Here is a 19810-nt window from a genome sequence, read left to right as displayed (position 1 = left end):
TGTTCTTATGAGAGATTCCTGCAGTTACATACTGCAGCACTTTAAGCCAGGGTGGGCCTGGAGTGATTTAGCAGTAATCAACTTTCATCTTGTTGAGGGTTTACTTGTTCCCTGCTTACAATCCACAAAGCAGTGTGGTACAGTCTAAAGAAAAGCACCTGGGTGAGCACATTCAGACAAACACAGGGGCCAAGAGAAATTGCCACTTCACCTTCACTCAGTGGTGGGATTGGTTGGGAAATTTTAGAAGCTGTATGAAGGGGATCCCTAGGTGGCTCAGCGGTTTAGCGCCTGCCTTTGGCCCCGGTCATGGTCCTGGAATCCCTGGATCAAGTCCCATATTGGGCTCCCTGTGGGGCCTGCTTCTCCCTCTGCCTGTGTCTCTGCCTCTATGTGTGTGTGTGTGTGTGTGTCTCATGAATAAATAAGATCTCTTTTTAAAAATAGAAGCTGGATGAATACTAAAAAAGAGGGATGCTAGTGAAATGGAGTGCAGGGCTGGTGGTGAGAGGCACGGGTGGGTGCAGTAGTATGTGAGGTATGAGTGACGGCTACAAGATGGGAAGGGACAATAGGTCAAAGGAAACATGAGAAAAGATTGCTCTGCAAGTTGAAGGTGGCTTGGAGGACCAAAAGCACTTTTGAAAAATATGCAGGCCGATGATTAACGCTCACCGCATTTCACTAAAATTTTTACAGAGCTGTCCAAATGTTTCAACACCTGTTTCACATGAGGCAAAATCCTCTTGTAAACAACAGTGAGTCATTACCCAAGGCCTGTGAGAAAGGTGCTCTTGGGTATATGCACATTTTCTTCGGCTTCCCTTTGATGGACGGTCACTGAAAATATAGCATAACCTTTTTTGCCCCAGAAATGTCTGCTGAAAAAGGGGAAATTCTAAGGGAAAAAAAAGGACACGTATTATATACCTAAGCACATAAATAAATCCATCCCTTATGTATTTATGTAGGTGGAAAACATGATAATTACATTTCCAAATGGTTTTTGAAACCCCTGCAAATGTATACTTAAAAAGTCATAGCAATGAACAGAGACTGGATGGCTCATTAGTTGTGAGATAGTTATCCCCTTTGGATCGCCTGTTCCAAGAAGGATGAGGCCAGAAGCAATTTGATTGAATAGTGAACAGACATCCTTTGCGAATAAGTGAGATCACAAAACCCATATCGCTGAGTTTTAGAACCATTATTCATTTAATTCGCTTATTCAGTCTTGTTATGTGACAGGTATGTTTATATGATAAGAACTGGAAATACTAAAAAGATAAAACATTGCTTATCCTCAAAGATCCCATCATATAGGGAAAGAAAGGTAGATGAACCTAAATGAGAATGCAATGTCATAAGAGCTATGATGGAGAATTTGTAGATAACTATGGAATTACAGAGGAGAGAGAAAATATAAACTGGGATAATAATAATACCTAATGTTTTCATAGCTCTAAATGATTTAGACAAAAACCAGTTTGATTGAGAGCATGCTGGATGGCCCAACTTTTTAATCAAAATGACAACTTAGGAGTGCTTGAGTGGCTAAGGCAATTAAGCCATTCTTGGTTTAGGCTCCACAGTGAGGAGTCTGCTCAAGATTCTCTTTCCTTCTCCCTTCCCCTCTGCGCACAAGGGTGCATGCTCGTGTATTCTCTCTCTCTTTCAAAAAAATAAATAAAATCTTTTAAAAAATGACTACTTACTCAAAATATTTACTAGTTTTAAAAAATAGTGACAATGTTGTACTATTGAGTCATTTTGCAATCCTTTATGCATCTTTAATATTTTTGCCCATTATCAGGGATTTTTATTATGCCTTCTAAATTTCTTAATCAGTTAGCCAACTCCCCTAAAAAGTTAGCTTCCTGAGGGCAGGCCCTAAGTCACAGTTTCATTTCCTATGCCTATTGCTGTACACAGGTAGGTTTTTAATATATAGTAGTAAAGAAATGAATGAATGAATTCAGTATGCACAATTTATAACTTGTAAAATATGGGACTATCTTAATGTGCAGCAGTAGTGGAAGTTCACATCCTCCAACACAGCTGTCCCTGGCACACATTATTCACTTCCATCTGAGATATTTGTGATGCAGCACTTTTGGAATCTTTGTAGTATACCCCAGAAATTCAGTTCCAAACCCCAAACAACTCATTTTCAGGACATTGAAACATCTGATGTTTCCATTAATCCCATGACTATGACATGCCCTGCACAATACTATTTTTTAAATAGATCTCTTGAAATGGCATGATTATGATAATATCAACTGACTCCGTAGGTGTTTGGAGGACAGGACTGGGAGGGGAGATTTCTTTGTTTGTAAACAGTGGAGATGTGGTTTGGGTTTTTGCTTTTTTATTGTATACTCTTTTGGATAGTTTGAGTATTGTACCATGTGATTCTGTCCTGTTAAAAAATGTTTGTTTGTTTTTTTAAAAAAACATGTATGTAAGCCCTGTGAACTTTTGTTAAATTTGTCTTGTTTTTAGGGAAATCCATCACATAACCTATATATGCATTCAATACTAGATCTGACTAAGATCACTTTAAGCGAATGTATCTTTCTTAAACAGTATTCTTGTTTAAAATAATATAATCATATAAAGGGGTTTTGAAGAGATTTGAGTATGATACAATTTCCTCCTTTTGGTGTGATAATTTGGGGAGAAATTCACCTTGTATTTGACCACAATATAAAATCTGTATTTACCAATCTGTGGCCAATGCAGATTAATCATGCAAATAACCCTGATTTGGTCATCCTAAGAGTTGAACCAGACCATAAATTATATTTACCATTGTAATAGTAAAACCAGTCAAATAGTATGGCCAACTGATTGGTTTTAAGTCAATTCTCTAGTTCATTAGGACAAACTGATGAATATGCCAAAGAACACTATTTCAAATGTCACTTTTTATTGCCTTGATTGTACACCATAGTTCAGATATTCAAAATCAATATGGAACAGAGGCATTTAAAAGGCTATGAAAGGGGACAGCCTGGGTGGCTCAGCAGTTTAGCACTGCCTTTGGCCCAGGGTGTGATCCTGGAGACCTGGGATCGAGTCCCACGTCGGGCTCCCTGCATGGAGCCTGCTTCTTCCTCTGCCTGTGTCTCTGCCTCTCTCTCTGTCTCTATGTCTCTCATGAATAAATAAAATCTTAAAAATAAATAAATAAATAAATAAAATAGAAATAAATAAAAGGCTATGAATGTTTCATTAAGCTCTATTTTCTCTTTTAACAGTAATTACTCCTTCCTCCTTCCTAAAAAATATTTTAGGATCTAGCTAATGAATTAGATAGCTTATTGCAACTTTAAAATGTTAATTCCCATTTCATCAGGAAATAACAAAATACACGCTGACAACTGTGATCCTAGCTCAACAAGACATTCTCCTTTTAACTACATATTCTCTGTTATTTCCTTGGTTTTCCCTCCTTATAGTTCATATAAGGAGTGTGTTTGACAGTAGTGATGTACCAGCTTCTTAGCCAGATTTTGTTCTCAGAACTGGTCAAAGTATGTTGATGCCCTGTTTTGGTTTGAAAGTGAATGACATTCAGATACAGTTGCCTATTGATAGAGAAAGCCTTAGCTACAAAAGAATTACTGTGTCCAATTACTGACTTAAATAAAGAAAAATAGAGAGCAAATGAAAAGTCACCTTAAAATGTGATTCAGACAAAGAATAATAAACAGTGTCATTATCCTCCTTTTAAAGAAATATACAAATGTGTTCAATATGCCTCTATTAGCACAATATAGTTTCAGATTTCAGATATACTTTCTAGTGTTATGGGGCAGATGCCAAACTCTCAATGAATTTATCCCCACGAATTGTATTTTTGTGTGTTTTTACTCCACTGTGTCCTCAGAAAACATCAACAGATTTCAAACCCCACTAATCCAATGGAAAATTGCTCAGGGCAAAGCCATTACTGAAGCTCTCAAGGAGGCAAAGCTCACTAGCTCATTGCCAAAGCCCCCTCTTCTATGTTTATCTTAGAGTAGCAGCTGTCCCAACAGGCACGCCATTCTACACATGGGAAGGAAGTGGCAGCTGTGGTTCCAATATTTCCAAACTACCGCTGAGGGATTTGTAAACACCCTCACGCATATGGTACCATATACTGATTCTTAAAAATGCAACTTAAATCTGATGCCGTAGAGAATTTGAAATTTTATTTATTAGCAATTCTAGTTTACAAGGATGGTTTACTATCTACATGTGTAGGTTTGGCTGTGGGGGTGTTGAATTTGGAAAATTGTAAAAAGATAAGTAACCCCAGAGTGACTGGAGTGAAAGAGAGACAATAACCTTAGAAGAGCCTTGGACATCATGTTAAAGACTTTGAACTTTGTCTAAAGGCATTGGAGAGCCCAAGTGACAGATTTGGGTTTTAGGATTTCCCAGGATTCCATGAAGAGAGTTGATTAGAGTCACCCAGCAATGCTTCTGGGCATTGAATTGACTTGGTTAGTGTTGGCAGGTCCTCTGCCCTTAATACTGGTTAAGTTTGCATCTCACCTAAGCTGATCACAGATGAGCTGAGTGAAGAGTAAAAAGAGATATCCTTAGCATCTTTCCCACATTACAGATGTCCTATAGATGTCCTATAGATGCCAACACTAGATAAATCTGTTAGTACTTTGATTTCAATCATGTCATTTCATTTTATTTCATTCATTCACTCATTCATTCATTCATTCATTCATTCATTCATCTATATTTAAATTCTAGCCAGTTAACATACAGTGCAGTATTGGTTTCAGGAGCAGAATTGAGTGATTTATCACTTACATACAACACCCAGTGCTCATCATCACAAGTGCCCTCCTTAATATCTATCACCCATCTAGACCATCCCCCACCAACCTCCTTCCATCACCCCTCATTTGTCTCTATCATTAAGAGTCTGTTATGGTTTTATTTTAATCAATTATCTTTGTAGTTAATAAACCACATGATAAACTGTGCTGCAAATTGACTATAGAAAATCTCACTTGAAAAGAGTTCCTTGATTCAAAGAAAAAAGTTCCGTTTGGGCTGGAATTAAGTCTCAAGAAACTAGAGTTCTTTGAAATGCAATTTGTTGCCGTATAATATATATATTATAAATATAATAATATGATCATTGACATTATACATTATGTTTATAACTTTATATATGATGTAGCGATTCTCTAGTATAAAAATGGCCTTGATAAGAAGTTTAAAATAGTTTGAAATAATTCATTCTGAGGAAGCAGAATAGTTGGGCTTGCTTACTGAACAGCCAACACCCAACCATGAGGAAAATAAAATAAAGTCAAAATTCTAGTCACATAGCATGTGAGATTTAAAATATACCATAGAATTTAATTTTATCTTTAATTTTAATTTTAATTTATTTTTATTTTTTACATCTTCAATTTTTAATTTTTTAATCTTTACTGAGGTATAATTTACATATAAAATTGTAATATATTTAACGTGTACAAGATGATGATGTGATATACACAAACATTAGGAAAAGATTCTTACCACTAAGTTAACTAGCACATGTACCACCTCACATACTTTTTTTTTTCTTTTTGGTGAGAATACTTAAATTCTTCTCTCTTGGCAAATTTCAATCATATAATATAGTATCATCAACTAGAACTACAATGTTATACATTGGATCCTCTGATCTTATTCATTTTATAACTGAAAAGTCTATAGCCTTTAGCTTGCCTCTCTCTATGTCCCTCACTTCCCCGCCCCAGAGTAGCAACCACCATTCTACTCTGTTTTATGGATTCAACTTTTTCCTCTTTTTAGATTCCATGATATCATGCAGGATTTGTCTTTCTCTAGCTTACTTCACTTAGTACACTGTTACCTCCAGGTTCATCCATGTTGTCGTAATGGCAGGATTTTCTGCTTTTTGTATATATACCACATCTTCTTTCTCCATTTATCTGTTGATAGACACTAAGGATGTTTTCATACCTTGGCTATTGTGAAATATGCTGTAATGAACATGGGGGTGCAGATATCTCTTTCACATATGATTTCATTTCCTTTGGATATATACTCAGATGGGGGATTGCTGGATCATATGGTTGTTCTATTTTTAATTTCTTGAGGAATTGCCATACTGCTTTCCATAGTGAGTGCTGTACCAGTTACACCAACAGTGTATGAGTGTTCCCTTTCTCCACCTTCTCACCAACATTTATTAATCTCTTGTCATCTTGATAATAGACATCTTACTTAGTGTAATGTGATATCTCACTGCGGTTTTGATTTGCATTTCCCTGATGATTAGTGATGTTGAGCACCTTTCATGTACTTGTATGTCCTTTTTGGAAAAATAGCTCTTCAAGTCCTTTGCTTATTTTTTAATTGAACTATTTATTTATTTTTTTAAATAATAAATTTATTTTTTATTGGTGTTCAATTTGCCAACATACAGAATAACACCCAGTGCTCATCCCGTCAAGTGCCCTTCTCAATGTGAACTATTTATTTTTATTTTTTATTTCTTTGCCATTGCGTTACATAAATTCCTTGTATATTTTGGATATTGACCCCTTATCAAATATGTGTTTTGAAAATATTTTCTATCATTCCATAGGTTGTCTTTTCTTATTGTTGGTGGTTTCCTTTGCCGTGTGGAAGCTTTTTAGTTTGATGTAGTCCTTGTTTACTTTTGCTTTTGTTACCTCTGCTTTTGGTATCAAATCCAAAAAATCATTGCTAAGATCAATGTGAAGGAGCTTACCCCTACATTTTCTTCTAGAAGTTTTATAGTTCCAGGTCTTAGGCTCAAGGCTTTAATCCATTTGAGTTGACTTTTGTGTGTGGTGTAAGACAGTGTCTACTTTCACTCTTTTGCATGTGGATATCCAGTCTTCCCAACACCATTTATTGAGAAGACTAACCTTTCTCCATTATATATTCTTGGCTCCTTTATGAAAATTTAATTAACCATAATGTATGGGTTTATTTCTGATTTCTCTATTCTGTTCCATTGATCTATGTGTTTGTTTTTATGCCAATACCATACAATTTTGATTACTACAGTTTTGTAATACAGTTTGAAATCAAGAGTGTAACACTGTCAATTTTGTTCTTTCTCAGGATTGCTTTGACTATTTGGGGTATTTTATGATTCCATATAAATTTTAGTATTGTTATTTCTATTTCTGTGAAAACTGCCATTAGAATTTTGATAGGAATTGTATTGAATCTGTAGATCACTTTGGGTAGTATAGACATTTTAACAATAGTAATTGTCCGTGAGCATGAAATATACCATAGGGTTTTATTTTCTTGGTTTGCTTCTTTGATTTTCAACTATAAATAATCATCCACATAATTAGCATAGACAGGTCATCTTTTCTTTCCCACAAAAATCTCCCATTTTGCAATTTGCAACTGACTTACTGCTTTCCACTGTAAAAAGTTAGACTCAATAGTAGGATCAAAGATAAGGTTCTGAACTAGTTGGGGAAATTTCTATAGGCTAATACATTTTTGTTATTAAGGCATAACTTATATCATGTAAAAACTCATCCTTTCTAGTAGTGTACAGTTCATACAGTGATGTTCCCACCACAATAACAATATTGACAACTTGCCTCACCCCTCAAATTCCCTCAAGCACTGTTTAGTGAACTGTGCCTTCTATTCCAGACCCTACCAATTCTTACCTGTTTCCTTGCCTTAGTGAATGCCATATATGTGAAATTACAGAATATATAGTCTCTGAGCCTGGCTCCATTCATTGAGCATAATGCATTTAAGATTTACCAATAAAGTTGCATGCATCAATGGTTTGTCTATTTTTGTTACTAAGTAATGATCCATTGTATTAGATGCATCACAGGATGTTTATTATCTGTGTGAAAGATGTTTGTGTTGTTTACAGTTTAGGGCAATCACAAATAAAGTTTCTGTAGACAGTTGTGTATGAGTAAGGATGCTTTCGTGTTAGAGTCCATAAGATCCTTAGTCATCTATCCATGTAGATAGTCACCAAGGTATCCATTACCCATATGGCCTTTTGTCATTTGTCCATCCAGCCTGTCCATCCATTCTCTTTGTATCTTTAGTGCTGCTTTTGGGTCATATTGAACTCTATGCATGCATTAAGGTGCTGGTCAGTTCTTAGAGTTCTAAATGTCTACCTCTGCCTTCCTCCAGGAAATGAAATCCAAGCACCTCTCCTTTTGGATTTTATGAACCTCTTTGTGGACTTTTACCACCTCCCCAGGGCTTGATAGCAAGATACATTACACTGCAATATCAACACTTTCATTGCTTTCTCTCTATTGTTCTTCTCTCTAGCAAGCACATACACCTGTGTAGGTGTGCATGTGTCTGTATGTGTGTGTGTATGTGTGCATAAACTTCAGTCTATGTTTTCTCCCAAATCATCTATGTAGTGACTCATTTCAGTTTTTTTCTAAAAGCCTAAGCAATTGAAAGATAAAAGCTTGTTTTTCATATCCATTCTCTGCAGCAATAAGCACAGAAGAGTTTACTTTATAAGAGGGAAAGGCAAAGGTTGATATTAAAATATACCATGTCACCATAATATCTTGCTTTTCTTTTTTTCCAACCTTATCTGATTTCTTATCTCTACAACTCACTAGTCAAGTGGTCTTAGGAAAGTTACTTAACTTCTCTGTACCTGAGTTTCCACATCTGAAAAATGGGTATAGTAACAGTGAGTTATTACAGGAAATAAATGCAAAAAAAAAGTAAAAAGCTTAGGATGCTATTTGGCACCCAGTACTATTAACTATGGGTATAATTATTATCATTCATTAAAAAAATTGTGTAGCCAAAATGAAAGATGTATATTTCTACCTGTGGGACGACTCATAATTTGAGGTTTAGAAGTATTAGATATCTCCTAGCCCAGTTACATCATTAACAACATGTCAAGTAAAAGTCAGAGGAGTGACCAGCTAAAGAGAATCTTCTTGCCAAGGGAGGACTAGAATCCAGCTCTCTTGATTCCTGGAGAATGCCATATGTATATATATACATGTGTTCCTATGAGACAAAGCACACTTAAAAGCTACCCACACATTTTTTTCCATATAGGGGTGGAAGCTAATTCACATTGTTCCTAACTAAACCATTATCTATCTTGTAAGAAGCAGGCTATTCAATCAGAGGCAGTAGTGAGGGGCTGGTTTCCTACCATCTCAGGGTGTCAGATGATGTCTAAGCATTCTGTCCCAGATGAGCAGAGTGTGTCTGATAATATTTTCTGTGTGTCCTTGATCATGGCACTTATCCTCTCTGGTTCTCAACTTCTTTGACTACACACTACAGGAATTGCATTAAATAGTATCTCCCCAGTTACATTCTGCATAGCACCTGCATAGCACCTGCCTCAGAACCAAAGCAAATTCTCAAAGTTTGTATCATGGGATAAAGACTGGGAGCCTGCATTGTCACCAAATTTCCTGAATAATTTTTAAGAACTTAGAGGTTTGGGAATGACTGGCCCAGAGGGTTTCTAAATCTCCAACATGTTTCAACTCTAAATTAAATTCCCAGACCTCACATGCTGCTTGGAGCTTAGTCCAAATAGTGTCACTTTCATATCAAAAAGATGGTGGATACAATATAAAATAAACACTTATTTCTTTAATGTTGTACTCAAAATATCTTTTTTTAACTCTGAATATTTCTAATCTGCCAATGGTCATTTAATCCAAATTTTTCTATGTGAATGTGGATATATCCCCAGTTAGATAAGTCACTGCACTGCATCTCTAACTTTTGAGATTCACCAGGACATTTCTATATCATAATCTTTGGGGGCCACAAAAATATAGACTATGTTATAGGTGATAGGTGTTCTAATGAGGACTTTTTGATATTTCCAGTTGTGTATCCCTATGGACAGCCCTCTCAGACGTTCTTGGCTTTCCACATCCCCCATGAAGTTCCAATGGTGGAGAGACTCTAAGCTTGGGGCATTCTTGAATGTAAGAAGCCACCTTTGAACTTAGTTTTAGCTTGGAAATATGACTGATATTTTCTGACACCAGCTTTCCTCTCAGGAGGGCAAAGAGCGAGTTCATTTTTCTCCTTGTTTAAATGTTGAGCTGGAATCTGAAGACAGGGTACTGTGCACTGGAACACACCTGCACATCAGGAAAATGGCTAAGATTGTTCATCCCAATGCCAAGTGGTAGGGACCTTGGTTTCAGTCTCTAGAAAAACCTAGGACATAGCTGATTATATAATAATCTTGGGAAGTGGATATTTGACTTGAGATCATTGATTTTGACCTTAACATCATTCCTTTGAAAAAATAAAAATAAGGCATTTGCTGCAAATGAAGATCTGCTCCTTCATCAGAAGTGGCTGATGCTCTTCAGTGCAGACACGTGTTTTTAGAGAAGCTTTCTCAGAATAGGCATGAATTGGTTTGCTTTTAGAGTGTATACTGAAAATATTTTTAGGGTTCATCTTCATTCATACTCCCTTTTAAAATAGTGCATGAGGGCAGCTCCGGTGGCTCAGCGGTTTAGCGCTGCCTTCAGCCCAGGGTGTGATGCTGGAGACCAGGGATGGAGTCCCATGTCAGGCTCCCTGCCTGGAGCCTGCTTCTCCCTCTGCCTGTGTCTCTGACTCTCTCTCTCTCTTTCTCTCTCTCTCTCTCTCTCTGTCTCTCTCTGTCTCTCTCTCTCTCTCTCAGTCTCTCATGAATAAATAAATAAAATCTTAAAAAAAAATAGTGCATGACAACCTGTTAAATTGCTGTTGTATTACTTGTGCCTTGATGCTTATATTCTTCCTGTGATCTGAGACTGGAAATAATTTCTAATTTGTGGATCATTATTTAAGATTACAATTACAAACTCTTTACTTTAGAGTTATTAGTATAAGGTTCATTTGACTGAATATAGATTGTTATCCAGTTGCTGACTTTATAGAATGTTGTCCTTAAGAATAAACTTAAAGAAAAAAAGATTTTATTTATATTTGAAAGACACAGAAAGAATGAGAGAGAGAAAGAGCGAGCATGAATAGGGTGAGAAGCAGACTCCTGCTGAGCAGGGAGCCTGTTGGAGGACTCAATCCTGGAACTCTAGGATCATGACCTGAGTTGAAGGCAGGTACTTAACCGACTGAGCCACCTAGGCACCCACAAATAAGCTTTGATATGAATTGCTATCTACAAACTGTCTAAAGGAATAGACATTACACTTACCTACATTTAATTAATTGTGTAGATTATCTCCAGAGCCATGACGTCTTGGGCTATTTTAAAATTATCCATGATCTTTAAACTTAAAGAATCATCATCTATAATTAGAAAAGAATTTTCCCTTTGGCCTTTCCTTCTCTGTGTGCACTATTGTAAAATAGTACTATCTGGTCAGGAGGAGGGGACATATTGAGAAGAGAGTAGAGTGATATCTCAAAGCAAGTTCTATTAAGCTGGTCCCACTTAGAGCTGTTCTTGGCAAATAGCAGGTATTTTCCTCATATGTGTTGATATAAATTAAGAGTTGTAATTATTCATTTTTGGTTTTTAATAAGACTTAAAAAAAAAGTCTAGCCAAAAATATGGGTGAAGAGTGGCAAACGTAAGTAACATCTCAGGCCCTGTGATTTTTTTTCCCAAAGAACATGGGTTCCAAAGCTTTTCTTTGCATTTGTTAACAGCCTTAAGTTGGCTATTCATCTCCAAAGCCATTAATTACCTCAAGATACCCAATTTGCCTTTTTTTCTACTCTAATATTTATGATAATATAATTAATGAGCCTCTTAATTCTATGTTATGCATTGACTTATTCAGCAATGAAACATGACACTGTGTTGGGATTAGATTGTTGGGTTCTTTCCAATAACTGAAACACTAGATTTCTAGAAAATTTGTCGTAGCATGTCCAAGCTAATTCAAGATTAGATGGCTCAACATGCAAATTACCCATCTGTGTAATGTGCAACTATAGTTAAATCTTCTTATCACTTTCAACATCAGTAACTCCCCATTTCTTTTCTGTTTATCAGCCTATTCTAGGGGAGGTATCATGAACGAGGACTCTTAAAAAATTTCTGGAACAAATTTACCATGGAAACTGAGTTTCAGCAGCTTGCTGTTCATTTTCCTTTTAACAGAATTAATTCAGAAATGTCCACCTTACCTTATGTGTCTATGTGTCTGTTGAGCTGATTATCATTTTGGGCTCTAGACTTCAAAATGATTAGCTATGCAAGCTTCATCACATAAATACTCTAAAATTACCACTTGATGCAGACAATAGTAAACTATCATGGTGCCTATTAAATGCTTTGAAATACTTAGAATAAGGGATTAGAGATAGATAAATCATATCTTCTAAATCTTTTTTATTAATTAATTGTTTGCACTAGAATTCTGCAATTCATGTCTATAACTTCTTTGTAATTGCCAATGCTCTTTCAAAGAGTTTAGGAATGTTTATGTAAAGAAAGATTTTCGAAAAAAAAATAATAAAAGTAAAAAAAAAAAAGAAAGATTTTCGTGCCAAACTATATTGCACCAGAAAACTATATATTGAAGTTTATAAAAATGTATAAAAGGAAAATTGAAACTACTTTATATGTATCTCTTATACACTTATGTGTACATCTAATTTTAAGATACATTTCTGAAGGGTTCATGGATACTTTGAAGCTCTGCAATAGAATTCAGAATAAGAGTATAGCCAAAAATGAAAAGATTTACATATTTGTCTGCATAAAAATGAAAACCCTTATATGTCAAACACTATGTGAGCCAAATTAAGCAGCAAGTAAGAAAATATATTTGGATGCTTGGAAAAAATATTTGAATGCTATGTGTCAAACACAAGTATAATACCCTACAGATTTAAAGGGTTCTTAGAAATCAATTGGAGAAAGATAATACTCCCAATGAAAAACTACGGAAATGAAGACAATTTTCAGATTCCAGTAGACATAAAAAGTATGTTATATGAACATAGCAAAACTCTGGAAGCCTGAACTCTCGTAGGAAGATGGCTTATTTTGTGTTGTTGAGTCATAGTGAGGGCCAAGAAAAGGTGACTTAGAGCATTGGGAATGGAAATCTACAGAGAGAAGTAAGTCCTTTTCTTTTGGGTTTTTGTAAGTCTTTTATGGACCATGGCCCCATATTTTGTATTGGTTTTTAAAGTATAGATTTCAGCCCTATTAGTTGAAAATATCATCATATTTTCATTGACTTTTCTTTGCATCTTCATCAAAACTCAACTGACTTGGTGGCTATCTGTATGGACAAATACCTGAGGATTGAATGGACCCTCTCTAACACTTAAACATCCTTACCTGACTGTACCTTGAAGATAATCAGGTAAAACCCTGTACTGGTTGAAATTGGGTCTCTGTCATCTTGGCAGAATTTAGATTCAAAATAAAAAAAACGGGATCCCTGGGTGGCTCAGCGGTTGAGTGCCTGCCTTTGGCTCAGGGTGTGATCCTGGGGTCCCAGGATCAAGTCTCATGTCCAGTTCCCTGCATGGATCCTGCTTCTCCCTCTGCCTGTGTGTGTGTGTGTGTGTGTGTGTCTCTGTGTGTCTCTCATGAATAAATAAATAAAATCTTAAAAAAAAAAACAAAATAAAAAACAATAAAATTTTATTTTCTGCACTTAGGTTTATGAAATGATATTTGTACCGAATAATATAGCAATAATTCCAACTTTTGATAGACAGCAACTAGCTTTGGGATATGGTATGGTTTTTTTTCCCGTTGTATATTTCTATCATTCTGATGAAAGGAAAATATATTTATAAGTCTCTGTCATATATACATAGACTAATTAGAGATCTTTATATACTAACAGTGACATTGACCATTAAATAATAACAGGTGCATCTGTAGGAATTAAAAATAGCTGAGAAACTTCCATATGAGATCAAACAAGATGATGCTTCTGTTTTTAGTGCTGGCTACTTTGTCTACAGCACTAAACAATTTACTCAGAACTGAGCAATTCGTGAATTAGAAGGGGGTATTATACAGAGATGAGAGGTATACTCTGCCAACAGTTGATTTTGGACTTGTAGTCTCCAGAATTGTAAGACAATAAATTTCTGGTGTTTAAGCTGGCCAATCTGTGGTACGTAGTTACAATAGGTTCAGAAAGAGAATACAGAAATATAATTAAGAAGAAAATTAACAAAAGATTTGACTGAATCATCAGGGAGCCAGAAATATAAATGCATAAGCTCTTCAGTGTACCAGGTTATACCTCCTTAATGCTTAATGCAAGTAAAAAGACATTCCTGGTCCAGCCATATCCAACGTTACTAGAACCTCTGACCTCTTATGAAATAAGAACACTTTCAATACTCAAGGTTGATAAGGGAAGAGCTCAACTTGGAAAGATTTTGCTTTTTTTCTTTAATCCTTAAGGGAAGATGGTTTGATTCTTTATTCCCATTCACCTCTAAAGAACCCATAAAACCACTGTTGAAATTTTATACTCATGGTATCAATACAGACATTTACATATAATAAAAGTTCAAAGCTCTGTAGAAGTCTTTTATATCTCTTTAAAATTCCTCCTTTCCAGTCTAGAATAATAAAGTGGATCTCTTTTAAATGTAAGACAAAAGTAAATGCACATTGCACTTTATATTTTACCAAATAAACAACAAGTAGGAAACTTACTACTTAGTAATTTGAAGGCTATCAACAAACTGAAACTATCTGTGTAAGATTAAATAACTGGTTATATTTAAAAAATAACTTCTCATACTTCTTAAAATTACACTAATTTAAAAAGTTTTAAATTACACTAATATCACCCCAGTAAGACTCAGATACTTATTTTCTAGAAGCTGATTGGGGAGTTGCATTGTATGCCATACCTGAACCATCTGATGAAGAAATAACTTCCCATTTATATGTATTTTTTTCTTATTGTCTAAGAGTCTCACTAATAAAGTAAAAATTCAAAGGTCCTCAAACATTACATCTATTAAGGGAAAACGAATATATAGAAGTTCTTGGGAAAAGTCCAGATTGTACCAAAAAAAGAGAGAAGCCAGCATAAATTCTTTGCAATAGTGCAGTATTGCATAGTAGGCACTAATTTTTTAAATCTTTTATTATAAACTTTTTATGAAGGGAGTGTTTTATTTCCAACTAAATAAGTGAAATGAGAACAAAGGGCTTTCTTCTTTAAGAGTACTTCATATTTATTATTTGACACAATTCTTCCAATGCATTATATCATTTGGTTTTGCAACAAATCTTATAAGACTAAGTACAGGGTCTGCCAAATCTATAGAAAAAGAAACAGACTCAGAGATTGTGCCGTTGGTAAGATCACCTAGCTAGGAAGTAGCAAAGTCAGACTTCCACTCAGGTTTCTAATCCCACATCCTGTGCTTTCACTTTCCTTCCAGGACATACGGAAGCCTGTCTTTCACACCACATCTTTCAGGGTAGTTTGTCAACTGGGTTTATGTTACAATAAAATATAACTTTCCTGCATGATTCCTTGATCTTGAACTGTTGTAGCTGATCAAGGCCTATTTGTTGCCAGAGTATAAATGGAGGCAAATAATACACTTTGATCTCATTACACATGATCTATTTCCAAGCTCCAGTTCCTGTACTGTATACTTGTAATATTGAAGTGGCAGGAAAACAGTTTGCACCACTTATTTTCTTGCTCAGCTAAAATGGCCACAAAGAAGCAACTGAGTTACGGTTGAATTTATAGTTATAAATGTTATCATCAGGAAATTGTTGGATTTGATGTTATCATTTCTGTAATTACAAAAGAAATATCCATTACACTGGAAGTTACCACAATATAGGAGTAATTGCTATGCTATTACAGAATAGTTGCATGATATGATTCTTCTTTTCATACAAACTATAAATTATGTACTAAACATAATATAATTTATAATGAAAAACTTAACATGGCTTAAAGTAGCTACAAAATCTGAGTGGAGTTTTGTGGTCGTTGCAAAGTAATTACATAATTATTTAAGCCTCACAAACTTAGAAATTACAAAGTACTTATGAAAAGCATTACCACGAGAAGTTAAATGGAACTTAAAATAGTTACTAACCCAATTTGGGTAACGTTTTTTATTGTGCTAAATGGCAAGCCCATCATTATCTTTTTCTGAGATAGCATCTAATGTATTTTAACAAATGCTTCTCATTTGTCTTTATTCTTACAATCCTAGACTCTCAATGTTGGACGAAAATCAATTCTCTGCACAAACTATGAGCCTTTTTTACGGCATTCAAGACGAGTAGTTATCAGGTTTCTTCTTGAACCAACGCAACCCAGAACTCTCAGAATTAATAAACAAAGTCAATGAATCAGTTAAGATTCCTTTGTTGCATTTTAGCCCACCTTACATTGGGCTAAGGAAAATAACTCATCAGTTCAGGTAATTGAAAAGCCCAAGGTTATTGGTCTCAAGTTTGGTTTGATCTAGATGTTAAAATAATGCTGTAAGTATTCACTTTTAAATATCTGCCTGCGTATCTTTGTTGGCTCTGTTCTTAGATAGGCTCTCTCCTTTTCACAGCAAGATGTCTGTCAGAAGGTCCATACACAATCTACCAGCTCCAGAATTCCAGTAGAGAGAAATTTCATTCCCAGTAATTCCACGAAAGACCTGGAATGTTCTGATTGGGATGTTCTGTATCACATATTCTCTCCTGAATCAATCACCACGTACAGGTGTTCATGGGTCACATGAACACCCCCTAGAACCAGGAGGGAAGGGTCATTCCCAGAGGAATACTGTAATGCTGGTAATGAAAGAAGAAAGAATGAATGCTAAGCAGAGAAACATAACAGATGTCCATGACAGGCGAGATTTATTATCCTTCTCCTAATAGAGATATTTCTCTTCTTTCTTTTTTAGAGTCAAGGACCTCTGGGAGATGAGTTCTGGTGAAAAGAAAATGGATCCGGTCAACAAATTGGCCCAAGCTGGAAGCTGACATCCGTACTGTTGGCATTTACCACGAGCACACCAGAAGGGTAATTACAAGTTTACAGAAGCTCTTCTTTTATTTTTCATCCAAAATGCAGTTTCTCTGGACACAATGTTCTTTAGCCTCAATCCACAGAGCATTGATTCACCAGCACCAATCTTTCAAAACTACTTAAATTCTTCTTCTGTCTTCTTTTTAAATAGTAGCCATGCATGACTCAGGATCTCTGCTGACACCATTCATCGTCCACAGAATGCTCTGGCAAACCACAAAGCCCTGCTGTACGTATGGATGACCCTAGAATCATGGGGAGGTGGGGGGAGAAGGGGCATCTTACACTCATGTGGATGAAGGAGTAGCTGTGTGGTGCTGGTGAAACCTACTACTCTACTTCTTAGGTGGAGTGGGCATCTTTCATTCCTTCCAGCTGCCAAGATCTACACCACATTCCCAATGGGCAATTATCCACCTTATAGGTTTGGTGGGAGGCAAACACTTTCTGTCAGCACGGTAGCTAAAAATGCCCCCAAACTCACTTTTCCCAGTCCCCTTTGCAGCTCGCATGTGGGCTTGTGATCTAGGCTCCACCAATCAAATGCACCGATTCTAATCTTTGACGGGGGGGCGGGGGGGGGGGGCAGTAAAGATGCAAGGGACCAAGGTTTGGGATAGGTCTTCTCTGGCAGTGGAGGCCATTGCTGTGAGATCAAGTTCTCAAAGCAAAAGAGCATCAGGGCCAGCAGCTGTGCTCAGTGCCTGGGGTCATTTGCATTCATAGCTCAAGTGCATATCTAGGGCTCATCAGCAGCGGCTCCAGGGCCATCCTCCATGGACCTATTTTACAGTGTGACTTTGGTATTGCTCCTGATTTCAGCGCCTCTGAGCCTGGATTTCTCCAGCACTCCCAGTTTCTATGAGCTCCTCATTGTCTTTTTTTTTTTTTTTCAATAAGGCAGAATCAGTATCTATTGCTTGCCTCCAAAAGCTCGTGCTGATACAGAAGTTTTCATCTCACGCAGTCTAGATTTTCTGATAATAGTGGTTAAAGGGATGGGATGTGATCCTGCCTCTACCATAACTCCAGGATTGTGTGTAAGATATATAACTTCTATAATCTCACTTGTAGTTGTCTTCACCATAGTCACTTTGGCTGCACATATACTCAAGTTGTAGTTGTCTTAAGTGTGAAATGAAGAGAATGATATCCACTTTCTAAGATGGCTGCAAAGTGAAGCACCTTACAGCTTTACACTTTATTCTTAGAAAGTAAAACAAAATAAGCATATCTCTGGAACATATAAAGTGTCAATATGAGCTTTTAAACGAATGAAAGAATACTTAGTGGTGTGGAGGCATGGCTACGGAAAGATAAGACACATTTACTCTCAGAGACAGATAAAATGAGGGATTTATATTTAACAACTGAAATTCTGTGGTAAAGAAAATTTAAGGATTTTTAAAATTTTATAATTTTCTAACCTCTTTAAATAAGTTTATCAGCAATAGAGGCCTTGATAAAGGGTGGAAGAAAGCTCTGCTTGGTGGGGAAGTGACTTATAAGGGTTTCTGAGGTGGCTCTCTGAGCGTGTGTGTGGGGAAGATCGCCACACACATTGGGTTAGCTTACAGTTCCGATCTCTATAAAAATATAAAACGTAGGTTGGGATTCCCATCATTTACACTTTATAGTGCCTAACAGGTCTGATCAGAGGTTGGTGTAAAAGTAGGGAACAGAAGAGAATAGCTATGAATACTAAGAGACAGGGAGCTCTTCACAGCTGAATTAGAGAAACAAAACAAAACAAAACAAAACAAAACACCACAGAGATGCCTGGGCCACCCTAAGATGAGAAGAGTGAATTTTCCATCATATCTTCACCCTCCTGAAAATTGATGATTGACTCCCGGTTTGCTATGGAATTTTACTGCAAAACCAAAAACGCATGTGCTTATTTTCCTCTTGGACTATAATTATGACAGAAAATGCTCCCCTGACCCTTGCAGGCATACACACTCCCCAATACACACATGATTGTACCAGAAATTGGAGATGACAGCCATGGTAGAAGGATTGAGAAAGAAGAGAGAGTAAAAAAGGCCATGTTACTAAGTTAATAACCAGAAGAACATCTAACTAGGGGCAGTTCCCTTGCAATACCACATACTATTTCTTAAACAGAGTCATTCTGCGGTTTGTAATCAAGTGTCTGAATTCTGAATTTATAGGCCCCAGGATGGTAAGTGTGGTTATATGGTATTTAGCAATTTTGTGTGGTGTTGTGCTAAATATGGAAAAGTCAGAAAAGTATTTCGGTGCTTTTCATTTGAGTCTACTCTAAAAGTTGGGCTGGGCAATGCTAAAAAAACACCAGCCTGGCAAGGGGCGATCAGGTTTATCTGCTTTGGAACTTTAATTTTGTTTGACACACACCTTTTTAGAATATATCTAAATGAACTTATTCCTTTGGGCTCATGAAATCACAGCCATTTCTCAAAATCCTGAAATACCCATGACATGGAGATGAATTTTTGCTCAATATAACAAAAAGGATGTTTGCGTTCTACTCGAGTCAGAGATGAGGTCTCTGACCATCATTCTCAGAGGTTTTACGCACAGGATGAAGGCTTACTAGCCAGGGCCTTGGGCTCTAAAAGCACTTCCCAAAGTGTTTGAGGGCCAGAAGGTACAGTGGACAGAAATTGGAGCCTGACCGTCTAGGGTTCAAAGGTTTGCTCTGCCACTTGCTGATATAGAATTTGGGAGGGAAAAAAAGGCAGTGACCTAAAACAGCCCTCCCAATCCTAAAATTTGTCAATGGTGAG

The 19810-nt window shown here is 36.5% G+C and overlaps 1 long non-coding RNA gene across 1 annotated transcript in view; it reads right to left on the bottom strand.

The window, feature by feature from the left end:
- Positions 1 to 15233: 15233 nt before the first annotated feature.
- The window catches only part of LOC140639397 (uncharacterized), a 50357-nt gene continuing 45780 nt past the window's right edge, over positions 15234 to 19810 (bottom strand). The window contains exon 7 of the long non-coding RNA XR_012036131.1: positions 15234 to 17284. This is a non-coding gene — a long non-coding RNA (uncharacterized lncRNA). The remainder of the gene's footprint in view (positions 17285 to 19810) is intronic.

Source organism: Canis lupus, chromosome 9 (genome assembly GCF_048164855.1).
Source record: "Canis lupus baileyi chromosome 9, mCanLup2.hap1, whole genome shotgun sequence".
Taxonomy (NCBI): Eukaryota; Metazoa; Chordata; class Mammalia; order Carnivora; family Canidae; genus Canis; species Canis lupus.
Note: the sequence above shows the minus strand (reverse complement) of the source record. Positions and strands in the feature narration are given on the sequence as shown.